Raw genomic sequence first — 9,008 nt, forward strand, 5'->3', positions numbered from 1 at the left:
TTTCCCCCTTTCTGTCACCAGTACTGAAGAACAACTCATGTACCAGTGGTTTATTACCCAAATGTCCTCACAGTGACTGAGGCTTATATGAGGCTCAGTGATTCGTGTATTTGTTTGTTCAGCCCATTTCATTCTTGTGTTTTTATTCACACAAAAAGACAATAAAAAATAATCATTTATGTTTGATTTATGGTGGAATTTCCTCCACGGTGTGTACGAGGATGTATTGTACTTAGATGTACTGTGGTCGTATATTAACGGGTTATATTTCCCCGTGTGTGTACTATGCGTACAGGTTCATTGGAGGGAGGGTGTAGTGGTTGTTTGTTTGGTTTAGCAACGAGACAATTCTCCCTTTTTGGAAGATGAGGGTGGTCCGCCCGAGGGCAGACCGGGTTATAGGTTCGAGACAATAGATTGACTATTGTCGTTTAGGCAGCTTAGGGATTCTGTATCGGTTCGCTGAGTGGTCGTGTGGCCGTTTTCGCTGTTGGCTACGGCGCTCGCTCCTTTCCCTGTCCTCCTCGTAGGTACGGTGGCGTTGTACTGCAGCTTGTTCCTCTTTGATGAAATTCTGCAGGCTGAGTTTCAACATGTTGAGGGCTTCTTCATCTTTATCCGCGATGGCGAGGGCCTCATCGCGGAGACATTTGATGGTGTCCGTTTCCTTTTCAATTTCTGCCTCAATGATTTCGGCGAACTGGTGTTGGAGGGATATTTTGTTTTCCCTTGTGGTATCCTGAAACTGGTCTCTAAGCTCATGTATTCTGGCAGTAGAGCCGTTCATTGCTGGGTTGAACTCAGTGGTCCCTTTAAGGAAGGGTACACACCGGTCCTTCTCGATTGCGAGAATAAGCGATTGCTTTGCAGTGGTGAGACTCATTCTGCATTTGAAGGTTTCCTGCAGTTTGTTCAAGATGGGGATCACCCTTTCTTTGGCTGGTTTCAGGTCAACCTGTATGGCTTGGGCGGGAGCGGTTGCGTCCGCAGGTAACAGGCTTATTTCGAGGATGCTGTCATGTTCTTTCGAGATGTGGGAGTTGAGTTCCATCTCCCTGGCGGCGTGGTATTGGCTGGCGTTGATGGTAGAGTCCTCTTCTTCTTCCAACGAGAAGTTGAATTGAGTTTCAGCAATCTCCATATTGAAGTTGGTGGTGACCATTTTGCGAGAGGAGCGTAGTGGGAAAGCGTGGTAGGTCTCGGAATCAGGAGAAACTCGTGATGTGATTCTGTCTGTTTTAATAGACAATCTCGTCAGAGTTGTTCTGCGATCTTATTGGTGAGGCCAAGTTCCGCCCGTGGGTTGGCTGGTTTGTGTAGATGCGGGATAAGCGTGTGTCAATCAAAGCTCCGGTGGCGGGGCGTAGCGTCTTTGATACGTGTAGTGGGGCTCTATTGGCGTGGTGGGCGGAGTTGCCGTGGGGTGGGGGGGGGGGGGGGGGGTGATAGTTGGGCGCGAAATTGTGTCCCTCCCTCTCCGTTGCGGCTGAGTGATCGTGTTGCGTGTCGATTCATTCGTGTTATCAGCACTATTGATCAGTAAGAAACCGATGGGCTGCTTTTACCTTCGCCTACTGCATTTGCCGGGTTCGGCAGACCCTTGATTTTTACCCCCTATAAAACAAATTACATTGACAGTTGTGCAAATCTGAGAGAAAGAGCAGGAGAAAAGGTCCTGTCAACAACCAACTGGTAAGTCCTGTTTTCCTAAAATATTGAACAAAATTGTATGATTCCTGAATGATTCAATCCTCAAATGGATTGAATTTTATGAGTATTATAAGTTTTAATATGCTGCTAGATCATGTCCATGTATGTCACACGCTTTCCTTCTTTGCCACTACTAAAGCAAACGTGTGCAAGATGTAGAGGTTACATGCCGAGTCTCAGTGATTATTAAAAATAATGGTCGAAGTTAGCGGATCATGAAAAATGCGAGCTTCAGCGAGCTTTTTCATGACCGCGAACTGAGACCATTATTTTTAATAATCACTGAGACGAGGTGTGTAACCTCTTTATTCCCCCTTTCTTCAGTTATTCAAAGAAAACAGGAGTTTTTGTGCGAAAGTTTGATCGAATCCGAATCACTCAACCAGTCAACCTGCGCAGGCGATCGATTAATGCGCGGTTGTATAGTTCCGTGCAAATCATTCCATTCTGTTAACACTTCTTGTCAGTTTCCCTGTTTTAGACTAAAATCAAGTACACAGATAAGCTGTTATTCTGCTGTGGCGGTAAAGGCAGATATTGTGTGTTCTGTTTATGTTTTAGTATCGCTAAAGATAATGTTCTTTCGTCAAATGGGACTAGCAGACGAACTTTTGCACCCGTGTTCCAACGTTAATTACTGTATGAAGTTCAGTTTTTTGGGGAAAATAGTGTATGAAACCGCTTTATGTTGTTTAAATTGATGAGATGTGTGCATTTGGTTGCGTGTGATCTGTTTATAAAATGAAATATTGTTGAAAACTGACCGTCGGATTGCAGTCAGTGTTGTCGAAGAAACTGCGTTAAAAGAAGGGGAACTACTCTTGTCGGCAAGAGTATGAGTTACTTGCCTTGGGAATTTGCTTGTGATGAACGGTGTGTGCACAGCAGATCTATATTCAGAAAACAACCGAACTCATGGATTTTATATGGAGATTCATGTGTTCAGGCCTGTAGTTGTTAATTTAAATGCGGTATGTTTGTATTGTTTGCTCCAGAGATGTATATTTCGTACGTATAGAGCGTTCGGAACTTTTCAGTCGCAAAAGTAGTACCAAAACAGAACAGCTTCTCAACCCATTGCACTATCGAGGATTCAGGCTGTTGCTGGCTCGTTATTTGTTTGGTTGCTGGGTCATTATCGAAAAATAACTAGCTCTACAAGTTTACAGAGGTAAAGAAGCAGAGGGGGGAATAATGTATGTTACACGCTTTGGAGCATGTGCAAGAACGGATTCAAACTCGAAATCGTCCCCCCAAAATGCACACACGACTTTTATTTCTCCTGCTGTTGTCGTTTCTTCTCTTTACAAATTCTTCAACGCTCAGAATACTGAAAACGGCATCCCAGACGACAGTACTGTTTCCATACGCGAATTTAGCTGCCCTTGGAAAGTGGCTCGCTCAGGAGGCCTGTTAGTCTGACACTATAAGGACAGAGTTCAGACATAGATGACAAAGATCCCGGAAAGAACAAACATTTCGCGGATGCAGACACAGAAAGACGTCATGAAGATTGCGATGCTTCAAAAGATACAGACTGTGACGATGACTGTGACGTCATTCACATATACCGAGACGTCATTCATAGTTGTTCGGTCACTTTCGTCAAAAAGTAGATCTCTCCACAATGGCTGCTCCTGTGTTTAGGTTTATCAAGCGTGAGTACGCAAAATGTGTTTGTTCTCTCCTCTGTTGAAGCTGTGAGACATAATCGCCATTACGAGCTAGTCGTGTGACAGAGAGTTTTCTTGCACACTCGACTGCTGCTGTTTCACTTCGGCTAAAGCCGTCGTGAAACATCTACAGTCTCGTGTGCAAGAAAACTCTGTCACACGACTAGCTCGTAATAGCGGGTAATATTACATGATTTGCATATATCAGTTGTCATTTCTTACAAATCTTCGGAGTCCTTTTTTGTTTGTTAAGATTCTCAAATGGTTATATTCTTATTTGGGACAGATTTTGGTAAAACTCCTGAATGGTTCAATCCTCAAATGGATTGAACTTTATGAGTAATATAAGTTTTAATATTCTGCTAGATCATGTCCATGTATATGACATGGTTTGCAGATATCAGTTGTCATTTCTTACAAATGATCTTCGGGGGCCTTTTTACATTTAGTCAAGTTTTGACTAAATGTTTTAACATAGAGGGGGGAATCGAGACGAGGGTCGTGGTGTATGTGCGTGTGTGTGTGTGTGTGTGTGTGTGTCTGTCTGTGTGTGTGTGTGTGTGTGTGTGTGTGTGTGTGTGTGTGTGTAGAGCGATTCAGACTAAACTACTGGGCCGATCTTTATTTACCAGCTCTGTAGTTTAGCAGATGTAGTTCCAGAATTAGGCCTGACACAACACACACAACATACCAGCAGCAATTTGAGGACCACTAAAACGCAGGGCTAGCTCTGTAGTTTTTTGGTCCGAAAATAGCTGCGAAATAGCGACTGTCCGCATATAGTAACTTTTTTCAAATCGTTCGTAACGCTATATTAAGAGAAATATCGAAGTTAAAGTTTTTTTGACACCTTTGTGTCGAATTTCCTAAACATTTCGCTTACTTTCAACTTTCTATCTCTTCAAACAAAAAAGTCAAAACAGGTCCTCATATTACCGCATTTTGACGGATGGACAAAAATGATACACAATGTCCGCAAATAGGCGAATATCCCCCTATGTGTGTGTGTGCGTGCGTGTAGAACGAAACTACTGGACCGATCTTTATGAAATTTTACATGAGAGTTCCTGGGATTGATATCCCCGGACGTGTTTTTCTTTTTTTCGATAAATATTTTTTTGATGACGTCATATCCGGCTTTTTGTAAAAGTTGAGGCGGCTCTGTCACACCCTCATTTTTCAATCAAATTGATTGAAATTTTGGCCAAGCAATCTTCGACAAAGGCCGGACTTCGGTATTGCATTTCAGATTGGTGGCTTAAAAATTAATTAATGACTTTGGTCATTAAAAATCTGAAAATTGTAAAAAAAAAATTTTTTTATAAAACTATCTAAATTTACGTTCATCTTATTCCTCATCATTTTCTCATTCTAAAAACATATAAATATGTTATATTTGGATTAAAAACAAGCTCTGAAAATTAAAAATATACAAATTATTATCAAAATTAAATTGTCGAAATCAAATTAAAAACACTTTCATCTTATTCCTTGTCGGTTTCTGATTCCAAAAACATATAGATATGATATGTTTGGATTAAAAGCACGCTCAGAAAGTTAAAACGAAGATGGTACAGAAAAGCGTGCTATCCTTCTCAGCGCTACTACTACCCCGCTCTTCTTGTCAATTTCACTGCCTTTGTCATGAGCGGTGGACTGACGATGCTACGAGTATACGGTCTTGCTGAAAAATTGCATTGCCTTCAGTTTCACTCTGACAGCTTGACTAAATGTTGTATTTTCGCCTTACGCGACTTGTTTTATAAATGTCTTTGATGACGTCATATCCGACTTTTTGTAAAAGTTGAGGCCGCACTGTCACACCCTCATTTTTTTTATCAAATTGATTTTAAAACTTTAGCCAGGCAACCCCCGTACTATGGGATTGCATTTCAGCTTCAAAGCTTAAAAAATGATTAAAAAAAAGTTTGGTCATTAAAAATCTGAAAATGCTAAAAGACTGAATGTCTAGGTTTAGCTTGCAGAAAGCATATTTTGAACAGGTTTCACATAAGTTTAGATCTTTGAAATGACATTGTGTAAGGAAACTGGAAGAAGACACACTTATCAAAATGTTTGCTCTTCAGTAAGATTTTAAACAGGGATGGTATTGCACCAGAAAAGCCACAGTCGCGTGTTGTTGCACTCATGAACAACATGCATTATGGGTTATATATAAGTCGAATTAGGGGTATTAAAATGCTAATTGCACAAGCTTTCTACCAAAAATCACAAACGTCATGAAAAGCGTACGAAGGGAAACAATTTGATGAAAGTGGTACGAACAGACACATTTTCCCGTCAAAATCAGTACGAACGGACACAAAACTCTTTTTGGCTCACGTAAGTGTAGCCTATGCGATCGAAACTTTGTCTGTCTGTGCGTGCGTGCGTGCGTGCGTGCGTGCGTGCGTGCGTGCGTGCGTGCGTCTGTGCGTGTGTATGTCTGTGGTAGAAACTCTAACATTTGAAGACGTCACATTACATTGACGTCACATTATGACGTAAGAGGGTTAGACGTCACGCGAAGAAAGTACTGACAGTCTCGGTCATTATTATTTTGAGCGCGCCGAGACTAGTTGGCAGTCGTGTCCTTGCAAGTAGGCTACATGCAGACAGACAGATCTAGATCGAATGTCTCGCTTTCTTGCACAGTTTCACCTATGCTCTTTCTGTGTGTGTGTGTGTGTGTGTGTGTGTGTGTGTGTGTGTGTGTGTGTGTGTGTGTGTGTGTGTGTGTGTGTGTGTGTGTGTGTGTGTGTGTGTGTGTGTGTGTGTGTGTGACGGAGTGATTGAGTTTGTGTTACTGTTTGTCGATTTCTTACGTGAGCCTTGATGGCTTCGCCTCTTGTTAGAAAATTCAATTCATCTTATGTTTCACATAGGTCTAATATCACACGCATTCGTACTTTGTGCTATTTGAAGACGATTGGAATACACAGAACTTGTAGTGGGGGCCTGTTTCACTCTGATCTAACGAATGTGTATGAACGGAAACGCTTTTCGTGCGAAGGGAAACATGCACTTTTGTACGAACGGAAACATGGGGTATGAACGGAATCTGTATGTTTTCAAAAGACAAGTGATTGTACAAAAGCCATGGGTTTCTATAAACTTCTGTTCAAGCGAAATGTCGTAACAGGCAATGGTTTTGGTGATCATGTGCAAATCAGGGGTCAGATTCGATAACAGAGCGAGAAAAACAAGTAAATGTTAAAAAATCAGGCAATTTTGCCACGTTCGGCCCGCGTGTGTTATTATTAGGATTCACTAGCACTTTGGTACTTATCGTACACATAGCCCAACCATTTCGCTACCTTATTCTTTCAATATCACACAAGCGCGCTGCCCACACGACTTACTACAACGTTTTTCCCGAAGCAAGTGACAAAAATGGGGCTGTATGAACGGACACATCCTGCGGATGAACGGAAACATCCGGTGGATGAACGGAATCAGTTGACACACCGTGATTTCGGCTCGTGTTCATCGTGAGATGGACTTAGTTTCTTGTTATAGATATTCCGAAGCAGAATTGCCTAGGCTATAAGTATTTTACTTAGGTCTTGCCGTGTACTCGTGAACAGTGGCATTCGATTTTCTGCCGAAGTCCGTGAAAATTATGCAGAGAAGTCTCAATTTCTTACAAATTAACCCAGAACTACCATTTGAATCACTATTCTAATACTCACAGTTCAATCTTCGATACCTTGCAGACTTGTATGCGCGTTTTGGGGCACCAGCATCGCGGATAAGCTGCTCTAATCTAGCGTTATTTTGTGGTACTCGATTCTCAGTGGGTAAGGTCGATCCCCCGCAGATACCAGATAATTAAGGTCCCCCGCGTTTTTGCCGGAGTACGTGCTACGCTGTGTTTGGGAGAAAGAACGTCGCGGGCAGGATGATGTCAAAATATTGCGCCTTTCAATATGACGTCATGTGCCTGTTCCAAACTAGCTAGAGCTAGTATAAAATTAAATCAATGCAGGCTTACTGAAGCATAATTTTCTTTCAAAGATTGTCTTCATTTTAAGCATATTTTCTGCGCCGAACACCATAAAACTTTTTTTTTTTTTAATCAGCACATGATAAGGCATGGAGGAATGATATCAAACGGGTTTCTCCATTTTAAGCTCATTTTTCAATCCAACACAACAAAACTATATATTTTTGGATACAAGAGGCAATTCAGAATACAATAATGTCACCTTTGGGATTGAAATATCTATTTTTTTCAGAAATCGAAATAATCAGCAAATAGATGAAAAACAGTAGCTGTGAGAGTGCCGCCTCAACGTTTGCAAACGGTCAAATATGACGTCATCAAATAGCTCTATCTAAAATCGGCGAAATTGTTTCAACCAAATGCTCTCAAAAATGTCTCTACCAAGTTTCATCACAATCTATCTAGTAGTTTTCGAGAAAAGCTTTTCACAGACAGACAGACATACACACACACACAGGCACACATACGTACATTACTTGACTGAAGGTAAAAAGAGACAGAGAGTTGAGTGTGTGTTTATTTTATTTTATTCTGCTATGTTAAAAAGCACAGTCCTTAAAGGCACAGTAAGCCTCCCGTAAACCATCACAGAGCTCCCCGAGCGTCTACATACAGTACAAGCATACTTCCATTTAAACGCTCACCGAACGGGAAATCCTGGCTGCTTTCTGTCGAGCGTGAGAAATTTTCAAAGAATTTATTTTTGTGGACTTGGCCCTTTACAACAAAGGCGCCTCGTTTTGGTGCTGGACGGCTGTTATGAATATCCCGGAAATCACGCCCGGACAGAAAGCCTCCCGTAAACCATCACAGATACTGTCAGGCTTTTACACACAGTACAAATACCCTTCCATTTGAACGCTCACCAAACGGGAACATCCTAGGTGCCCTACGTAAAGAGCGAGCAATTTTTAAAGAATTAATTTTGCAGATTGTCTCGAACACTTTTTGGACCCATTTTGAACTCAGGTCAAAAATGAGTTACTTCCCTTAAACTGGCGATAGCCGTGGATCGATGATTATCAGAATGTTTTTGGACCGTGGTGCGTTTTTGCACTAGACCTAACTTTTAAAATCTAAATAATAAATTGACAGCTTGTTACACAAACATTCTTTAATCATAAAAGAATTCTTTTTTCATCAAGACAAGATCAGTGCAATTCGAAGTTGTGAAAGTTTGAAAAAAGAAAAACCCGGAAGCAGGGTCACGCAAGGGTCGTAGCAGACGACGGTTTATGCGGCATATCGCCGTTCCTCTCAACAGTCAAAAGCCATCGCTAGAGTTCTTGTGAACCACAGCCGTTTGTTTCGTGCATAAAAACGTGCTAGTGTAGATAAGCTCACATCGAGTCGCATTCAAATGACTAACTGACGACTACATTGTGAAAAAGGGAAACTGGATCACACGGGTTCACGATGGCTCAGGGGTAAGATAAACCACGCAAAAATAAATTCTTTGAAAATTGTTCGCTCTTTACGGAGGGCACCTAGGATATTCTCAATCGGTGAGTGTTTAAATGAAAGGGTGTTTGTACTGTGTGTAAAAGCCTGACCGTATCTGTGATGGTTTACGGGAGGCTTACTGTGCCTTTAAAGTACAAACGGTTCTCCTCATCCTC

Source organism: Littorina saxatilis, linkage group LG10 (assembly GCF_037325665.1).
Source record: "Littorina saxatilis isolate snail1 linkage group LG10, US_GU_Lsax_2.0, whole genome shotgun sequence".
NCBI classification, from domain to species: Eukaryota; Metazoa; Mollusca; class Gastropoda; order Littorinimorpha; family Littorinidae; genus Littorina; species Littorina saxatilis.